The sequence below is a fragment of the Argopecten irradians genome, chromosome 4 (genome assembly GCF_041381155.1).
Source record: "Argopecten irradians isolate NY chromosome 4, Ai_NY, whole genome shotgun sequence".
NCBI classification, from domain to species: Eukaryota; Metazoa; Mollusca; class Bivalvia; order Pectinida; family Pectinidae; genus Argopecten; species Argopecten irradians.
The window spans coordinates 14,259,845-14,281,498 of NC_091137.1; the positions used below are offsets into that span (position 1 = coordinate 14,259,845).

General features: G+C 36.1%; 1 protein-coding gene and 1 pseudogene across 1 annotated transcript in view; one reads left to right on the forward strand and one right to left on the reverse strand.

Annotated features, from left to right (window-relative positions):
- LOC138320687 (uncharacterized) overlaps positions 1-21,629 on the forward strand; it is a 28,852-nt pseudogene extending 7,223 nt beyond the window's left edge.
- Positions 1-21,654, reverse strand: part of LOC138320691 (nascent polypeptide-associated complex subunit alpha-like) — an 88,657-nt gene that overhangs the window by 39,956 nt on the left and 27,047 nt on the right. The window lies entirely within an intron of this gene.

Genomic DNA, 21,654 nt, shown 5'->3' on the forward strand with positions numbered 1-21,654 from the left:
GACACATAAAGTCCGTGTTTTTGTAAGAGATAGGTGTTGTACAGGTATCTATGGGACATGTCAGACATATTTAGTCCTTGTTTTTGTAAGAGATAGGTGCGGTACAGGTATATATGAAACTTGTCAGACACATTAAGTCCATGTTTTTGTAAGAGGTGGGTGTTGTACAGGTATCGATGGGACTTGTCAGACATATTTAGTCCTTGTTTTTGTAAGAGATAGATGCTGTACAGGTATCTACGGAACTTGTTAGACAGATTTAGTCCTTATTTTTGTAAGAGATAGGTACTGTACAGGTATCTATGGGACTTATCAGACATATTTAGCCCTTGTTTTGTAGAAGATAGGAGCTGTACAGGTATCTATGGGACATGTCAGACATATTAGGTCCTTGTAAGAGATAGGTGCGGTACATGTATATATGAAACTTGTCACACAGATTTAGTCCTTGTTTTTGTAAGAGATAGTAGCTGTACAGGTACCTATGGGACTTGTCAGATACATTAAGTCCATGTTTGTGTAAGAGATAGGTGCTGTACAGGTATCTAAGGGACATGTCAGACATATTTAGTCCTTGTAAGAGATAGGTGCGGTACAGGTATATATGAAACTTGTCACACAGATTTAGTCTTGTTTTTGTATGAGATAGTAGCTGTACAGGTACCTATGGGACTTGTCAGACACATAAAGTCCATGTTTTTGTAAGAGATATGTGCTGCACAGGTATCTATGGGGCTGGTCAGACACATTAAGTCCATGTTTTTGTAAGAGATAGGTGCAGTACAGTTATCTATGGGACTTGTCAGACACATTAATTCCATGTTTTTGTAAGAGATAGGTGCTGTACAGTTATCTATGGGACTTATCAGACACATTAAGTCCATGTTTTTGTAAGAGATAGGTGCTGTACAGTTATCTATGGGACTTATCAGACACATAAAGTCCTTGTTTTTGTAAGAGATAGGTGCTGTACAGGTATATATGAAACTTGTCAGACACATTAAGTCCATGTTTTTGTAAGAGGTGGGTGTTGTACAGGTATCTATGGGACTTGTCAGACATATTTAGTCCTTGTTTTTGTAAGAGATAGGTGCGGTACAGGTATATATGAAACTTGTCAGACACATTAAGTCCATGTTTTTGTAAGAGATGGGTGTTGTACAGGTATCTATGGGACTTGTCAGACATATTTAGTCCATGTTTTTGTAAGAGATAGGTGCTGTGCAGGTATCTATGCGACTTGTCACACAGATTAAGTCCATGTTGTTTTTTGTTAGATATAGATGCTGTACAGTTATCTATGGGACTTGTCAGACACATAAAGTCCATGTTTTTGTAAGAGATAGGTGCTGTACAGGTATATATGGGGCTGGTCAGACACATTAAGTCCATGTTTTTGTAAGAGATAGGTGCAGTACAGTTATCTATGGGACTTGTCGGACAGATTAAGTCCATGTTTTTGTAAGAGATAGGTGCTGCACAGGTATCTATGGAACTTGTCGGACAGAATAAGTCCATGTTTTTGTAAGAGTTACAGGTACAGCCTAATGTCACACAAGATTAGACTCAGCACATGTCGCACTTTGGGTTATGTAATGTTGTGATGATGTCAAGCCCATTGGTATCGAGGCTTGATAGCCAAAGGTAGTATGAAATTATGGGCCTAATCCTATTGTAATGTACCTTTTTAAAGTGTTTACAAAGACATGCAAGCTGAGTACGTACATGGTTGTGGTATAACGTCGATTTATTCATCATACCTACGTATGTGATATACCGTGTCTGTATTGTATGGCGTTATTGTTACAGTTTTTGTACGGTATATCACTTGTCTGTGGTCCACGTGTGTATCTATGTGTGCCACAACACTGGCAATTGTGAAATACAAAGCTTATAGACCTCGACCAAATTACAATAATTGCATTTAAACTGATTTTTCAAGTATATAGTCATATACATACTTTTACCGTTAAACGCAACATTAGTGTCATGAGATCAGAAGAAAAGGCACCATACGCTATTGTATCTTGGTTCGCTTATCACAGCTCAGAACATCTAATTGATAGAAGGTTCTTTAATGCATGTTTTATTTCACTTAGGTTTTCTTCCGACTATTCAGTCAGCTGGCATGCACTAAATTTAGCTTGCAAATACGTAGATAACATAAACTTACGATTGGAGTAACCTAGATATAGTGATATGCTAGATAAAAAATACCTTTTGAATGTGGTGATAAACAGATTTATTAAAGTCTCCAATAAATTTTGAGTCACACGTTTTTGACCTAGAAGTATTGTTGCCAGGTTCCAACCGTATGTTGAGGGGTTTCCCAAGGAATTGTGCTTCCCTCCATAGCGCCAATATATTATATTATATATGTCACTAGCAGTAAAACTAAACTAAAATTCTTTTTATATTGATATAGATATTTCCTATGGTTTCTATCTGTGGCTATTTAAAAAGACAAAAGATAGATAATGTTATAGAGTTGTTTGCTGGCCGCTCTATATGACTGTCTACGCGATGGAGCTCTCAGAGGGCGGGCTAGCACACCAGGAAGTGGCCAGCTATGGTCTATTGAATCTCCATTAATTTTAATCCCTCAGACCTGCACCTGGTGAACAGATTCATTACATACTTTATTAATATGCCATTTTTTTTATTGGAGATTTGGATGTGAAAAGCTTTTGTTTCAATATTAGTTTGTCCAGTATGTTTCCGGATGTCTGGTTTAGTTAACACTACAACACGACTTGTGTTCTAGGGATATAAATGATAGCTTCTTTAGGGTAGGTAGTCGTTTTACTTTGTATTTTTTCTTTCCTTTTCTCTTTATCTATTTTTATTTTTTTTTTGTGTTTATTTTTGTCCTATTAATAGTTAGGGTCATTTAAGTGCGTGCTATTTATAGAAGGTAGAGGAAACCCGGAGTACCATGAGAGGAAATCACCGACAAACTGTCAGGATCCGGCACCTAGCATATATATGGGGGTCGTGCTGTACACCACCTTTTATGTTGACCATGGCAAATGCATTTGTCATGGTCATATATCTTTATTTCACAACACATTTATCTTTTGTAAGCATAATAGCTCCTTTCTACTGTAGAGTGTATAGTTGGAGCAAAATTCAAATAACACAAATAACTATGTTGTATATCACTCTTTTTATTTCTAATTTATTTGTCAGCAAACAATATCATTTATCAAAATGGTAATACCTTGAAACTACACATGTTAAGAGCAAAGAAAGACAATTCACATTTGTATTCTAATCGTGTAGCTTAAACATGCTACACCACCTACAAATGTACCTATTAAACACAGGAGCAGATGAATTAGTGTTTTTGTCAGTAACAAAAGTTATTTACTTTACACTTTTACCATCATTGAAAATTGATAAATGGATATAAAAGTATTTAAAATAATTAATTGCATCCCGAAAAAGATACATGACAATATATCCTATATGGAATAAGGTACTGATCATGAATGCGCAGATAACAAAAGCAAAACAAATTATTTCATATGTATTTCTGTGTAAATTAGATAAATATACACGATCAAGCATAAATTTTCGTCCAAATGATGAATATTATTTAAGCTCTATTGGCGGTGGAGCATCTTAAAAAATCGACAAATGTAACAAAACATTTCTTCATTCATAATCATTAAAATGTTTTCGTAAAATCGGCTTTTCATATGTTCCCGGGGTGATCATTAATCATTAAGTCATATGTTAAAAGGTCAGTGAAGATAATTTCACCCCCTGTCTTATTAAACATATAAAAGAAACAAAAGTTTGCGAACGTCTGTTTTATAGTTATGATGACGAGTTTATATAAAGCATATTCACAATAAAATATCTACTAATCAAAATATGATTAAGGTAAGGGGCTTAAGCTTACAGATACATTGGCGTTTAAAACCAAGACTCTTAACAGATTAATCAGAAATACATGGAATTCAGCATCAAAACGTGATTTTGTAGATCCAAAGTAAAAGGTGACTTTTAATTTAACTCTATCCCTTATACATACTACATGGAATAATAATAACTATCTTCTCCGGCTTCCGTAACAACCATATCAAAATATAGGTCAAACTTGGGTAAAATAGTCACATTGTATGATGATAATAGTGTCGTAATGCTTGTCAATAAGTATGTAACACCTGTGATGTAGGCTAATGACAGTATTTAGATAGTGGTAGATATCACCTGTGTCTATTACCTGTCCACGCATTATTATGTCACAGGTAACTAATCATTACACAAGTCAACTATCTAAACACACTCAACACGTTACAGAAGCCATGACATAACAATGACCCTATAGGTAGGTCTCCTATTTTGGACAGAGGTCAGTCAGCTGGAAATAGGGCCAATTAGCTGACTGTATACCTTGTTTATTGTCAAACCGTTGTTGTGTCCGAGCTACACAGCGTGAGAACCTACCGTGTATTGGGAGTGCTCCAGGAAACCGGTTAAAATGGATAACCTGGACTTCTAGCATAAATAAGATTTTCTTATTGGATATATAAACCTGAGGTATGTTTTCATTGTAAAACAATTTAACAGTCATGGTATGTTTCAACCCATCTCCCATATAGAAGCAAATGTTACATTGTGTAAACCTTATATCTGATGTCGGTTAAAATAGATGTCCGGGATGACAATGAAAGTTTAAAACCTTGAAGGTTCAAATCTTATGCCGACTTTAAATTGTCAGCTATTAATATTTTGCCTTTCCCTTTTTTCTTGTACACAAAATATACACACGCTATGATGTCTTACTATTGTCACCCATGATGATTTACTTACTATTTCTGAGATAATTCTAATATTCATCGTCAATATAGATTTTTTCGCTTTAAATGAATCCTCATTATGTAGATTTCTTTCTGCGTTTCCTCAGTGTAGTAACTATCTAACAAATGTTAAAGATATATGACTTTTGATGCACTAACTGTGAAGTTGTTTGACTTGATAGAATGTCACACCGTCGATATCACCTTTAAATGAATTCATAATCGGGTGACGACTACAGAGACAATTAATAAGGCTATGATAATACAACTGAATTAGAAATAGTAAAGTTACCTTTAAAAAAAGAGATGATATATATTCTTATTGTAAAGTGAAGTTTAATTTTTTTAAATATGCTCCGCCGCCGACGAATGGTATTTTTTTCTCTATCAGAAAGGAAGAGACTATTTGGTCTTTTTCTTCAGTTATAAAAATCACTTACTTTAAACCTTTACCACCATTGAAAAGTTAAAGCTTCTTATTTTAATCATAGATAAAAAATATTAAACTAAATAACTATTACTAGAAAAAATCCCTGTACTTTACTACAGACATATAGTATGTAGTCCATGTTCGCCCCGGGGCTGTAAGTATAACCATTACACGTCTATACGGTATCATCAGTCGCCCGTGGCCGTTTTACACCACTGATCACGGATATAAACATGTTGATAGCCTTATTGCCACTCCGTCTGTCCCCGAACCTGTAGTAAATAGCCATACCAGTTCCAGAATTATTCTTCCAACGTCCTTATACATTTTCCATTTGATTTGACATTTCAGCTAACTTTCCAACAGAGATGACCTTAATGTGTTCCCTTATTATATAGTCCTTGTGATGTCTTTCCATATATATTTGTTGATTTCTTCTCAACTATGGTCCTTTCTTAGCATTGCATATTTTGTTTTTCAATCGGGTTTCTCAGGTTTTGTTTTCATAAACCAACAGACCACTTCCTTGTTTGCTCTGGGGTATATCAATCGTAATTCTTCACAAAAAAATCTACATTCAAATAATTTCTATTTTACCTTCATTGACAAAATCCTTGGTAAAATGGTTGTTTGTTCAGTAATCTTACATGTGCTTTATATAATGAATTGTTTTGTGTATTAAAATGAGTATTTTATGAAAACTGTTTTGTAGTTTATACATAATTGTAATTGTTATGACAGATTTGTCTATTTCCAAATCCAATATGCCGTAATGCTAAACAAAACACAAGTTTCAAGTAAATGATTTTCCTCTTCTTCTTTGATAAGAATAAAACAACAAAATATCAAAAAGCGATAGTAATACATGTATGATAATCTTTATTATAGCAGAGTACGACATTTATATTATCATTTATCACTTAGTCATGCTCTGAAAGGGTAACTTTTCTATCTATATACTAAATGTCTCATAAGTCTTATAGACTGGGGATTTTGATTTGTTGTGATGAAATATTCATACAGCCAAGATACCCTTATTTGTTATGGTAAGACGATAATGAAGACATATGACCTATGTAATTACTGCGTTGACATATTCATACAGCCATGATCACCTTATTTGTTATAATAAGACGAAAATGATGGCATGTTACCTATGCAATAACTGTGTTGACATATTCATACAGCCATGATCACCTTTTTGGTAATAATAAGACGATAATGATGGCATGTTACCTATGTAATTACTGTGTTGACATTATTCATACAGACATGATCACCTTTTTTTGTAATAATAAGACGATAATGATGGCATGTTACCTATGTAATTACTGTGTTGACATTATTCATACAGACATGATCACCTTTTTTTGTAATAATAAGACGATAATGATGGCATGTTACCTATGTAATTACCATGTTGACATATTCATACAGTCATGATCTCCTTTTTTGTTATAGTAAGACGATAATAAAGACATATGACCTACCTGAAGTCTATGACAATACTGATGTCTTATTGCCATAATGGTAAAATTGGAACAGAAGTGGCCAATTTTTACTAATTGAATCTGTTTGTGGTTTAGCAAAAACATTCCTTTTATAGTGATACTGATACTTATTGGCAACTTAGTGCCTCATAAGGTTTTTTTGGCTTGACCTTTTAATTTGTATTTTTTATATGTATGTTTGTGATGTGATATATGAATGTATTTAAAATGTGTGAAACTTTTATCAAATATATATCTTATATCTTATAAACAATTTTTCTATTTTCAGATGAGATGGATCCCGGTACCCAGCGAAGATCAGCATGTCTGTTTTGGATATTGACACTGAGTTCATTCGTCTGTACGACTATCTATTTATCAATGTGTACAGTAGAAGTGTAAGTCCATTTCTGTAACATTAATCTCTAAAAAAAAACTCTCGTCATAATGTTACCCTTCAGTTGCCTTTAATTCTATATGGGTTGTCGTGATATATTGTGGCACACCTATGCAAATATAGTGGTATTATTATGAAATATGTTCATTTTCTTTTTCCCCTCATACATATATAACAAAGATACAAATAAATACATATCTTTTAATCTTTCTTTCACTCTTTTAAGAGAAGAATACTGCGATATTCTAAATAGCGTTCTTTAAGTTTGCCTTTACATCTAGAGACGTAATAAATCGAAACAAATTATTAAGAAAAGTGTATTTTGTCGTCTTATTATATTAAACTAACTTACTATTTCACTTCAGCTCATTATCCAGCCAAGAACCATGCGCCTACATACAGTACAGTTAACGGGATTAACAGTCATACAGTATTAGCGGATCTTCTGGTACCTACAAATATAGTGGTATTATTTGAAATATGTTCATTTTCTTTTTCCTCATACATATATAACAAAGATACAAATAAATACATATCTTTTAATCTTTCTTTCACTCTTTTAAAGAGAATACTGCGATATTCTAAATAGCGTTCTTTAAGTTTGCCTTTACATCTAGAGACGTAATAAATCGAAAACAAATTATTAAGACAAAGAATGTATATATATCGTCTTTGGATCTTCTGGTACTGCTACAAACAGAAGGTAAACATCCAGCTATATATACCAAGGGTCTTTGAGGGATCTTCTGGTTACTGCTACAAACAGAAGGTAAAATCATCAATATATATCAAGGGTCTTTGTGGGATCTTCTGGTACTGCTACAAACAGAAGGTAAACATCCAATTATATATACCAAGGGTCTTTGAGGGATGTTCTGGTACTGCTACAAACAGAAGGTAAACATCCAATATATATATCAAGGGTCTTTGAGGGATCTTCTGGTACTGCTACAAAACAGAAGGTAAACATCCAATATATATACCAAGGGTCTTTGAGGGATCTTTCTGGTACTGCTACAAACAGAAGGTAAACATCCAATATATACCAAGGGTCTTTGAGGGATCTTCTGGTACTGCTACAAACAGAAGGTAAACATCCAATATATATACCAATGGTCTTTGTTGGATCTTCTGGTACTGCTACAAACAGAAGGTAAACATCAGATTTACACCAAGGGTCTTTGAGGGATCATCTGGTACTGCTACAAACAGAAGGTAAACATCCAATATATATCAAGGGTCTTTGTGGATTCTTCTGGTACTGCTACAAACAGAAGGTAAACATCCAATATATATACCAAGGGTCTTTGAGGGATCTTCTGGTACTGCTACAAACAGAAGGTAAACATCCAATATATATACCAAGGGTCTTTGAGGGATCTTCTGGTACTGCTACAAACAGAAGGTAAACATCCAATATATATCAAGGGTCTTTGTGGATTCTTCTAGTACTGCTACAAACAGAAGGTAAACATCCAATATATACCAAGGGTCTTTGTGGATTCTTCAGTACTGCTACAAACTGAAGGTAAAACATCCAATATATATACCAAGGGTCTTCTGTGGATTCTGCTATAGGTTCTGCTACAAACAGAAGGTAAACATCCAATATATACCAAGGGTCTTTGAGGGATCTTCTGGTACTGCTACAAACAGAAGGTAAACAATCAAATATATACCAAAGGGTCTTTGAGGGATCATCTGGTTCTGCTACAAACATAAGGTAAACATCCTTTGAGGGCCAATATATATACCAAGTCTTTGTGGGTCTTTGAGGGATCATCTGGTACTGCTACAAACAGAAGGTAAACATCCAAATATATACCAAGGGTCTTTGAGGGATCTTCTGGTACTGCTACAAACAGAAGGTAAACATCCAATATATATACCACGGGTCTTTGGTAGGGATCTTCTGGTACTGCTACAAACAGAAGGTAAACATCCAATACATATCAAGGGTCTTTTTGGATTCTTCTAGTACTGCTACAAACAGAAGGTAAACATCCAATATCATACCAAGGGTCTCTGAGGGATCATCTGGTTCTGCTACAAACATGAAGGTAAACATCCAATATATATCAAGGGTCTTTGTGGATTCTTCTAGTACTGCTACAAACAGAAGGTAAACATCCAATATATACCAAGGGTCTTTGTGGATCATCTGGTTCTGCTACAAACAGAAGGTAAACATCCTATATATATCAAGGGTCTTTGTGGGATCTTCAGGTACTGCTACAAACAGAAGGTAAACATCCAATATATATACCAAGGGTCTTTGTGGATTCTTCTAGTACTGCTGCTACAAACAGAAGGTAAACTATCCAAATATAATACCAAGGGTCTTTGAGGGATCTCTGTTACTGCTACAAACAGAAGGTAAACATTCCAATATATATTGATATCAGGGGTCTTTGAGGGATCTTCTGGTACTGCTACAAACAGAAGGTAAACATCCAATATATATACCAAGGGTCTTTGAGGGATCTTCTGGTACTGCTACAAACAGAAGGTAAACATCCAATATATATACCAAGGGTCTTTGTTGGATCTTCTGGTATATATCTGGTTGGATCTTCTGGTACTGCTACAAACAGAAGGTAAACATCCAATATATATACCAAGGGTCTTTGAGGGATCTTCTGGTACTGCTACAAACAGAAGGTAAACATCCAATATATATCAAGGGTCTTTGTGGATTCTTCTAGTACTGCTACAAACAGAAGGTAAACATCCAATATATATACCAATGGACTTTGTAGGATCTTCTTGTACTGCTACAAACAGAAGGTAAACATCCAATATATATACCAAGGGTCTTTGAGGGATCAACTGGTACTGCTACAAACAGAAGGTAAACATCCAATATATACCAAGGGTCTTTGTGGATTCCTCTAGTACTGCTACAAACAGAAGGTAAACATCCAATATATATACCAAGGGTCTTTGTGGATTCTTCTAGTACTGCTACAAACAGAAGGTAAACATCCAATATATATACCAAGGGTCTTTGAGGGATCATCTGGTACTGCTACAAACAGAAGGTAAACATCCAATATATACCAAGGGTCTTTGAGGGATCTTCTAGTACTGCTACAAACAGAAGGTAAACATCCAATATATACCAAGGGTCTTTGAGGGATCATCTGGTTCTGCTACAAACAGAAGGTAAACATCCAATATATACCAAGGGTCTTTGAGGGATCTTCTGGTACTGCTACAAACAGAAGGTAAACATCCAATATATACCAAGGGTCTTTGAGGGATCTTCTAGTACTGCTACAAACAGAAGGTAAACATCCAATATATACCAAGGGTCTTTGAGGGTTCATCTGGTTCTGCTACAAACAGAAGGTAAACATCCAATATATACCAAGGGTCTTTGAGGGATCATCTGGTTCTGCTACAAACAGAAGGTAAACATCCAATATATATCAAGGGTCTTTGTGGATTCTTCTAGTACTGCTACAAACAGAAGGTAAACATCCAATATATACCAAGGGTCTTTGAGGGATCATCTGGTTCTGCTACAAACAGAAGGTAAACATCCAATATATAACTAAGAGTCTTTGTGGGATTTTCTGGTACTGCTACAAACAGAAGGTAAACATCCAATACATATACCAAGGGTCTTTGTAGGATCTTCTGGTACTGCTACAAACAAAGAAAGGTAAACATCCTACATATACCAAGAAGTCTTTGGGGATCTTCTGGTACTGCAAAAAAAGAGGACAAACAGAAGGTAAACATCCAATATATATCAAGGGTCTTTGTGGATTCTTCTAGTACTGCTACAAACAGAAGGTAAACATCCAATATATACCAAGGGTCTTTGAGGGATCATCTGGTTCTGCTACAAACAGAAGGTAAACATCCAATATATACCAAGGGTCTTTGTGGATTCTTCTAGTACTGCTACAAACAGAAGGTAAACATCCAATATATACCAAGGGTCTTTGAGGGATCATCTGGTTCTGCTACAAACAGAAGGTAAACATCCAATATATATCAAGGGTCTTTGTGGGATCTTCTGGTACTGCTACAAACAGAAGGTAAACATCCAATATATACCAAGGGTCTTTGAGGGATCATCTGGTTCTGCTACAAACTGAAGGTAAACATCCAATATATAACCAAGAGTCTTTGTAGGATCTTCTGGTACTGCTACAAACAGAAGGTAAACATCCAATACATATACCAAGGGTCTTTGTAGGATCTTCTGGTACTGCTACAAACAGAAGGTAAACATCCAATACATATCAAGGGTCTTTGTGGATTCTTTTAGTACTGCTACAAACAGAAGGTAAACATCCAATATATACCAAGGGTCTCTGAGGAATCATCTGGTTCTGCTACAAACAGAAAGTAAACATCCAATATATACCAATGGTCTTTGTGGATTCTTCTGGTACTGCTACAAACAGAAGGTAAAAATCCATTACATATACCAAAGGTCTTTGTGGGATCTTCTGGTACTGCTACAAACAGAAGGTAAAAATCTCATTACATATATACCAAAGGTCTTTGTGGATCTTCTGGTACTGCTACAAACAGAAAGGTAAACATCCAATAAATGTGGGTTAAACATCCTTTCTGATTATTCTGTACTACAATACAATAGAAGGTAAAACATCCAAATATAAACCAAAGGTCTTTGTGGGTTCGTCTGGTACTGGTACAAACAGAAGGTAAACATCTAACGTATATACTAAGGGTCTTTGTTGATTATTCTAGTACTACTACAAACTGAAGGTAAACATCCAATATATAAACTAATAGTCTTTGTGGGTTCTTCTGGTACATATACAAACAGAAGGTTAAAATCTAATATATACCAAGGGTCTTTGAGGGATCTTCTGGTAACTGCTACAAACAGAAGGTAAACATCCAATATATATACCAAGGGTCTTTGAGGGATCTTCTGGTACTGCTACAAACAGAAGGTAAACATCCAATATATACCAATACTTCACTGCTAACAAACAAGGGTCTTTGAGGGATCTTCTGGTACTGCTACAAACAGAAGGTAAACATCCAATATATATACCAATGGATCTTCTGGTACTGCTACAAACAGAAGGTAAACATCAATATATATACCAAGGGTCTTTGAGGGATCTTCTGGTACTGCTACAAACAGAAGGTAAACATCCAATATATATCAAGGGTCTTTGTGGATTCTTCTAGTACTGCTACAAACAGAAGGTAAACATCCAATATATACCAAGGGTCTTTGGGATCTTCTGGTACTGCTACAAACAGAAGGTAAACATCCAATATATATACCAAGGGTCTTTGTGGATTCTTCTAGTACTGCTACAAACAGAAGGTAAACATCCAATATATACCAAGGGTCTTTGAGGGATCTTCTGGTACTGCTACAAACAGAAGGTAAACATCCAATATATATACCAAGGGTCTTTGAGGGATCATCTGGTACTGCTACAAACAGAAGGTAAACATCCAATATATATACCAAGGGTCTTTGTGGATTCTTCTAGTACTGCTACAAACAGAAGGTAAACATCCAATATATACCAAGGGTCTTTGAGGATCTTCTGGTACTGCTACAAACTGAAGGTAAACATCCAATATATACCAAGGGTCTTTGTGAGGGATTCTTCTGGTACTGCTACAAACAGAAGGTAAACATCCAATATATACCAAGGGTCTTTGTGGGATCTTCTGGTACTGCTACAAACAGAAGGTAAACATCCAATATATACCAAGGGTCTTTGTAGGATCTTCTGGTACTGCTACAAACAGAAGGTAAACATCCAATACATACCAAGGGTCTTTGGGGATATCGTCTGCTACAAACAAGGTAAACATCCAATAATATCAAGGGTCTTGGATTCTTCTGGTACTGCTACAAACTGAAGGTAAACATCCAATATATACCAAGGGTCTTTGTGGGATCATCTGGTACTGCTACAAACAGAAGGTAAACATCCAATATATACCAAGGGTCTTTGAGGGATCTTCTGGTACTGCTACAAACAGAAGGTAAACATCCAATATATACCAAGGGTCTTTGTGGATTCTTCTAGTACTGCTACAAACAGAAGGTAAACATCCAATATATACCAAGGGTCTTTGAGGGATTCTTCTGGTACTGCTACAAACAGAAGGTAAACATCCAATATATACCAAGGGTCTTTGGGGATCTTCTGGTACTGCTACAAACAGAAGGTAAACATCCAATATATATCAAGGGTCTTTGTGGGGTCTTCTGGTACTGCTACAAACAGAAGGTAAACATCCAATATATACCAAGGGTCTTTGTGGGGTCTTCTGGTACTGCTACAAACAGAAGGTTAACCTCCAATATATACCAAGGGTCTTAGAGGGTTCTTCTGGTACTGCTACAAACAGAAGGTAAACATCCAATATAAACCAAAGGTCTTTGTAGGTACTTCTGGTACTGCTACAAACAGAAGGTAAACATCCAATATATACCAAGGGTCTTTGAGGGATCATCTGGTTCTGCTACAAACAGAAGGTAAACATCCAATATATAACAAGGGTCTTTGTGGGATCTTCTGGTACTGCTACAAACAGAAGGTAAACATCCAATACATATACCAAGGGTCTTTGTGGGATCTTCTGGTACTGCTACAAACAGAAGGTAAACATCCAATATATACCAAGGGTCTTTGTGGATTCTTCTGGTACTGCTACAAACAGAAGGTAAACATCCATATATATACAAGGGTCTTTGAGGATCTCTGGTACTGCTACAAACAGAAGGTAAACATCCAATATATACAAGGGTCTTTGTGGATTCTTCTGGTACTGCTACAAACAGAAGGTAAACATCCAATATATACCAAGGTCTTTGTGGATTCTCATACTGCTACAAACAAAGGTAAAATCATACTATACCAAGATCTTTGTGGGATCTTGTGGTACTGCTACAAACAGAAGGTAAACATCCAATATATACCAAGGGTCTTTGTGGGACCTTCTGTACTGCTACAAATAGAAGGTAAACATCCAATATAAACCAAAGGTCTTTGTGGGTTCGTCTGGTACTGGTACAAACAGAAGGTAAACATCTAACGTATATACTAAGGGTCTTTGTTGATTATTCTAGTACTACTACAAACTGAAGGTAAACATCCAATATATAAACTAAGAGTCTTTGTGGGTTCTTCTGGTACAAATACAAACAGAAGGTAAACATCCAATACATACCAAGGGTCTTTGTCGATTCTTCTAGTACTGCTACAAACAGAAGGTAAACATCCAATATATACCAATGGTCTTTGTGGGGTCTTCTGGTACTGCTACAAACAGAAGGTAAACATCCAATATATACCAAGGGTCTTTGAGGGTTCTTCTGGTACTGCTACAAACAGAAGGTAAACATCCAATATATACCAAGGGTCTTTGTGGGGTCTTCTGGTACTGCTACAAACAGAAGGTAAACATCCAATATATACCAAGGGTCTTTGAGGGATCTTCTGGTACTGCTACAAACAGAAGGTAAACATCCAATATATACCAAGGGTCTTTGTGGGATCTTCTGGTACTGCTACAAACAGAAGGTAAACATCCAATATATACCAAGGGTCTTTGAGGGATCTTCTGGTACTGCTACAAACAGAAGGTAAACATCCAATATATACCAAGGGTCTTTGAGGGATCATCTGGTACTGCTACAAACAGAAGGTAAACATCCAATATATACCAAGGGTCTTTGAGGGATCTTCTGGTACTGCTACAAACAGAAGGTAAACATCCAATATATACCAAGGGTCTTTGAGGGATCATCTGGTACTGCTACAAACAGAAGGTAAACATCCAATATATACCAAGGGTCTTTGTGGATTCTTCTGGTACTGCTACAAACAGAAGGTAAACATCCAATATATACCAAGGGTCTTTGAGGGATCATCTGGTTCTGCTACAAACAGAAGGTAAACATCCAATATATACCAAGGGTCTTTGTGGGTCCTCTGGTACTGCTACAAACAGAAGGTAAACATCCAATACATACCAAGGTCTTTGTGGGGTCCTCTGGTACTGCTACAAACAGAAGGTAAACATCCAATATATACCAAGGGTCTTTGTGGGGTCCTCTGGTACTGCTACAAACAGAAGGTAAACATCCAATATATACCAAGGGTCTTTGTGGATTATTCTAGTACTACTACAAACTGAAGGTAAACATCCAATATATAAACTAAGAGTCTTTGTGGGATATTCTGGTACTGTTACAAACAGAAGGTAAACATCCAATATATATACCAAGGGTCTTTGGGGGATCTTCTGGTACTGCGACAAACAAAAGTACTACTACAAACTGAAGGTAAACATCCAATATATAAACTAAGAGTCTTTGTCGGATATTCTGGTACTGTTACAAACAGAAGGTAAACATCCAATATATATACCAAGGGTCTTTGGGGGATCTTCTGGTACTGCGACAAACAGAAGGTAAACATCCAATACATATCAAGGGTCTTTTTGGATTCTTCTAGTACTGCTACAAACAGAAGGTAAACATCCAATATATACCAAGGGTCTTAGAGGGTTCTTCTGGTACTGCTACAAACAGAAGGTAAACATCCAATATAAACCAAAGGTCTTTGTAGGTACTTCTGGTACTACTACAAATAGAAGGTAAACATCCAATATATACTAAGGGCCTTCGTTGGGTCTAAACAAAACACCCAATATAAATATACCAAAAAATCTTTGTTAGATCCTCCGGTACCATTATGAATAGAAGAAAACATCCAATATATAAAACAAGGACCTTCGTGCATGAATAGTAACTATCATCATGGTTTCATACAAATTATTTCAAATATAAGTTGACCTCGTAAATGATACGAACTCATCAAACGCTGTGAGTAATTTTCCATATATTACATTCTTTCATTTTAGATATGAAATACCCCGGAATTTAGTTTAACTTCCTCCATGTTTTTTTTAGTTTACTCTTGGTTATTTTTTATTTCGTTTTCCTACTATAATTCGCAAAATATTTTAAGTGTTATAAAATTGGCGTTCCTGTTACTTATCGAGTAAAGTATTAATATGAAAATTTGAATACAAAGCATATGAATAAATGATAAGACCAGTTTGCTTAGGTTAAACGTAAATAGCTATAATGCATAACATTATCGTTATTATGATTTTTATCCGATCTTGCTTCAGAACGTTTTGGAACATTAGCAAGCTATGATCTCTCTAAATCCCTAAAATATAATAAAAGTGAATGTTTGAAGTAAGAAGCTGAGTGATGATAGTTACCATACATGCAACAAAATGTTTACTACAAATACAAGTGACATAGCTATTGTGTATTATCATAATTTGTTGTGCAAACAATTCAGCTTTCAAAGGGACAAACATCTTTTACAGCAATGGGTGAGAAAAACTTTACTTATTTAATGTGATGTATTGTACTGTTAGTACAATATACACTGGTGTGTTATAACCAATGGACAATCAGCTAAGTTAACCATTAATCACAGGAGAGTGCAAGTGAACCAAAATTAAGACAGTGGTAACATGGCCAGTAATAAACAGTAAATATAGGTACAACGAAAACATAAAACAGCAATAGGACTGGGAAATACTGTATACAAACGGTATCATCAGTAACAAGCAAAATTGAATTATTAAAATATAAATCTCCAAGTAAAATAGTAGCAAAGATGGCAAACCGGCAACGAATAGTAAAACATTAAGTCATTATTCACTTGATGGGTTACTATCACCATCGTTATATCAACCCCTTGACATTGTTGTTGTAAAACTGAAGACATTTCACTGACCAATTATATGTTTACAATGTCTTTCTTCGAAGAGCTTGATGAAAGCAGCGTCCAACTTCAAAGCCATACAGTCAATCACAGTGTATCGTTATTCGATTCTTTTGATGGACAGTAAAGGACCAAACTACCTATCACAGGATTGTCGTTAATTTTTGGTTATAACAAAGTTCATGGGTGGATATTACGACAGTGATAGTACCCCTGAAATATCGAGGATGTATTCGTTTTGAATACTTGACAAGCTTGCAAAGAAATAGACGGTTTTCTGCACACAAATATTCCTCTATCCTTACAAATTCTATATGGGACATCCCTTGAATATGACTTCCATCCCTAAAGTTTATTCTGTTTCCCCTTTCCTTACAGATGCGGTATGGGACATCCCTTGAATACTACCTCCATCCACTGCCATTGTTCGCAGATGGTACCGAACCAGAGACAATGTCCGTCCCTGATGGTCAGCCATCCATGACCGAAAAAATGCTTCAGAGCGATATGCTGAAGCCTTTGACCGTCGATACCGTCCCAGAAGGTAAGTCCTAGAGACTGACCGTCGATACCGTCCCAGAAGCTAAGTCCTAGAGACTGACCGTTGATACCGTCCCAGAAGATAAGTCCTAGAGTCTGACCGTCGATACCGTCCCAGAAGGTAAGTCCTAGAGACTGACCGTCGATACCGTCCCAGAAGGTAAGTCCTAGAGACTGACCGTCGATACCGTCCCAGAAGATAAGTCCTAGAGACTGACCGTCGATACCGTCCCAGAAGGTAAGTCCTAGAGACTGACCGTCGATATCGTCCCAGAAGGTAAGTCCTAGAGACTGACCGTCGATACCGTCCCAGAAGGTAAGTCCTAGAGACTGACCGTCGATACTGTCCCAGAAGGTAAGTCCTAGAGACTGACCGTCGATACCGTCCCAGAAGGTAAGTCCTAGAGACTGACCGTCGATACCGTCCCAGAAGGTAAGTCCTAGAGACTGACCGTCGATACCGTCCCAGAAGGTAAGTCCTAGAGATTGACCGTCGATACCGTCCCAGAAGGTAAGTCCTAGAGACTGGCCGCCGATACCGTCCCAGAAGGTAAGTCTTAGACACTGACCGGCGATACCGTCTCAGAAGGTAAGTCCTAGACACTGACCGGCGATACCGTCCCAGAAGGTAAGTCCTAGACACTGACCGTCGATACCGTCCCAGAAGGTAAGTCCTAGAGACTGACCGGCGATACCGTCCCAGAAGGTAATGTAAGTCCTAGAGACTGACCGTCGATACCGTCCCAGAAGGTAAGTCCTAGACAATGACCGTTGATACCGTCCCAGAAGGTAAGTCCTAGAGACTGACCGGCGATACCCACCAACAGATGTTCAGTGACCAACTAGCAGTGACACTAGTATTATATATTCCCAGACAGTAATACCTGATCACATTTAGTTGTTTGGTGATCTAGTGCAATGCCACTGGGCCTTTATCTACCCATATCTACCTATATCTACCTATATCTACCTATATCTACCCATATCTACCTATATCTACCCATACCTATATCTACCCATATCTACCTATATCTACCCATAACTTTTTTTCATTTCAGAATATTTTATTGTCAGATGTTACAGACAATCGGAATTGGGCAACAGGCAACATGCCTATACACGCCCTCTCCTTACATATTAACAGTAGATACAAATTAATATTGATATATACATAAATAATCTGAATTGCTATATTTCTTTAATGATGATGATATCCTAAAACATCAAGCTAGATATTGCTAAACATCATATACAAAATGTCTCCTAGTTCATATCATTACAGATAAAAAAAAATATGATTTAACAAGATATTCAACGAAATCTATTCAACAAAATCAGCGAAATCTATTGGTATCTCTGACAAAGCACTGAACTTTATCCAATATAGCTTTATTAATGTTCATATCGTGTCTTTCAGAGCCTTGCAAAAATGTTTGTGTTGTCAGTGGTATATCATTGTCAAGTTAAAAGATAGAGTTAAAAAGGAGCCGTCTAGGGTTGACGTATAAAGGACAGTATAGAAAATAGTGTTCACGATCTTCGTTTTGAAATCCGCACAGGCAGGCTGGACTGTCACTGAGATGAGAATTAAAGAGATCCGTATTAAGGTTACTAGCAAAATAAAACTACCCACATCATCCGGAAAGTAGGACCAAAGTCACCACTAGATACCCAGTGACCTAATGGCAGGACCAAAGATCAGTTAGCTTTGATTTTTTTTTTGAGTTTTTAAGTCGTTCCAAATGCTTATGGTATTTATCTTCGTGATGAATGCTTTTCATAGATTGAAGCATACAAAGACATGCTCTAATGGTCGGAATAGACAGACGAACTAGCCAGTCTATTCACTGAATACTGAGTAGTTTATAACCATAATTCACAATACCACGATAGAGTGTATCAGGAACAAGTTATATCAGAGCAATGTTCCAGGGAGAGATGTTGACCACATACAAATGAGGATTAATGAGTGGAAGTTCTGCTGATATTTTTTATTCCGTTACGTTTTTGGGGTTGGATATTTGTAGAAGATGAGACCATTAACGAGGTCCCTTTAAACATATTTGGAAAGGTTTTTTAACTTTCTAAATACGACGATTTTATCATTTGCTATGTTTAGAACCTATATAGCTATCTCTGGGCTTTGATTCTCATCTTTTACAAATTCTGTTATATTTTTTTTTCAGATTTCGAATGTGCAATTTGTAACGACAGTGAGCATTCTACCAATCATAAAGTCACGAGACTCGCCTGTAATCATGGTAAGATACAGTAAAAATAGAGTTATGTCTCTTTAGACAAAATAGTGGGAAACTGCAGTTAAGGTAGAGTTTTGTCCCTTTGAATTAACTAAGCAGTAAGCTCGTCTGAAATTGTGGTAAGAATACAGACAAGATAGAGTTACGTCCTCTTGGTAAAACACGACAGTTGGTAACACTGATTTAGGTCTGAACAATCACAAAAGTATAGTGTGTCTGTCTGCCTTTTTTCATTTTTTTTATGATACTTGGGATCTAAGTTATATGTATGATGCAGTTTTTAAGTTAAATCGTATTTTCAGTCATTCTTGTATTAATATGGACACATAAATCATTTAATGATCGTATATCAGTGTAGACCACATCGACTAAACTTGACATCTATGCGTTTCAGTTTTCCACCGAGAATGTGTATTACGATGGTTCCTCAGCACCAGTAAGAAGACATGTCCAATCTGTCGGACGAGCCAGGTACCAGAGGGCCGTCTTCTCGTCATTACAATCATCCCACAGGAAGGCCGGACCCCAGTCAGACTTTCACAGGTACGTCATTTCTAGCACACGCGATACTCCGGTTAATTACTACTTTGAAGTTATGCACTACCCTCAAAAGTTGTGTTACACGTGGATTTTTACAAACATACATTTTTACAGACATCAGTATGTGTATCGACTTATCTATCGCCTTTAACTCATAAAACGTTTTTTGATATTTAGTTAGTCTAAGAAATAAATTCTTAGGATTTTTTTTACATATGTAACAACTTTTGGATGGCAATGTATATCACTCCCTGTCAAATTCTTGCGAACGAACTGCGAATTTCGTAGAAACGGGTCACATAAACTTGTTATTGCTGCATTTCATGTTCCATTGAAGCTCTTGAAATTGTAACTTTTGAGAAATTTACTAACTCGTATGAAAGTGACACAAAACCACTCGTTCTGTAATTTATATCATCGATGTATACTCATTAAAGCTGAGAACGTTTACCCTTTCAGTACCTTGAGTGCATTTCATGTTCCATTGAAGCTCTTGAAATTGTAACTTTTGAGAAATTTACTAACTCGTATGAAAGTGACACAAAACCACTCGTTCTGTAATTTATATCATCGATGTATACTCATTAAAGCTGAGAACGTTTACCCTTTCAGTACCTTGAGTTCTATTTTGTTATCACTTATATACAAAATGTGTGTGTTTTGTTTTTAAAGCAATGATATTAACTGTAAATATATATCATGGCATTTTCGAATCGATTTGTCATCAAATCTTATTGTATTTAAAATATTGCAATATAATACCTGTATATCTTTAACTACTATCTTTTGTAGGTATGAAATACAGAAATAACGAATGGGTGTGATTAGATAAGACGTATCTACATGATGCACTAGGTTGTGCTATGTACATCCGAGACATGCAGTACTGCTAAGGGGACTGTTCCGGGCACTACACACCGAGTCGAACCATGATATAATGGCTGTACTTATCATTTGGACAATTGATATTTTTCAATATTTTGTATGCCAACAAATTGACGACAATGAGAAACTCTTTCTCTCGACATTTTGTACAATTGTTATGCTTATTCATTTGTCTTAAAGATAAATTAGCATTTTTATTAATGTATTTATAAGCATTTATGTTTATCGTAATAAACGATGTAGGTACTATTCAAATGTTCTAATGAAATATGTATACGATAACAAATCGGCCATGAGCAAATGTACCAATAAAAAAGCATGTATGACATGTCGAAATCGATACCATGGTTGTGTCATGCGATGTGTGATGGCTAGTTTATACAAAATCAATGCAATTATACACTACTTATATACTATGAACTGAATGAGGAATATTAGTAACTGTTTTATCATGTCATTTGTATTTTTGTATCTTTTAATTAAAAAATATCCTATTTTTGAAAAATATTTTTTTATATTTCGTACTTACT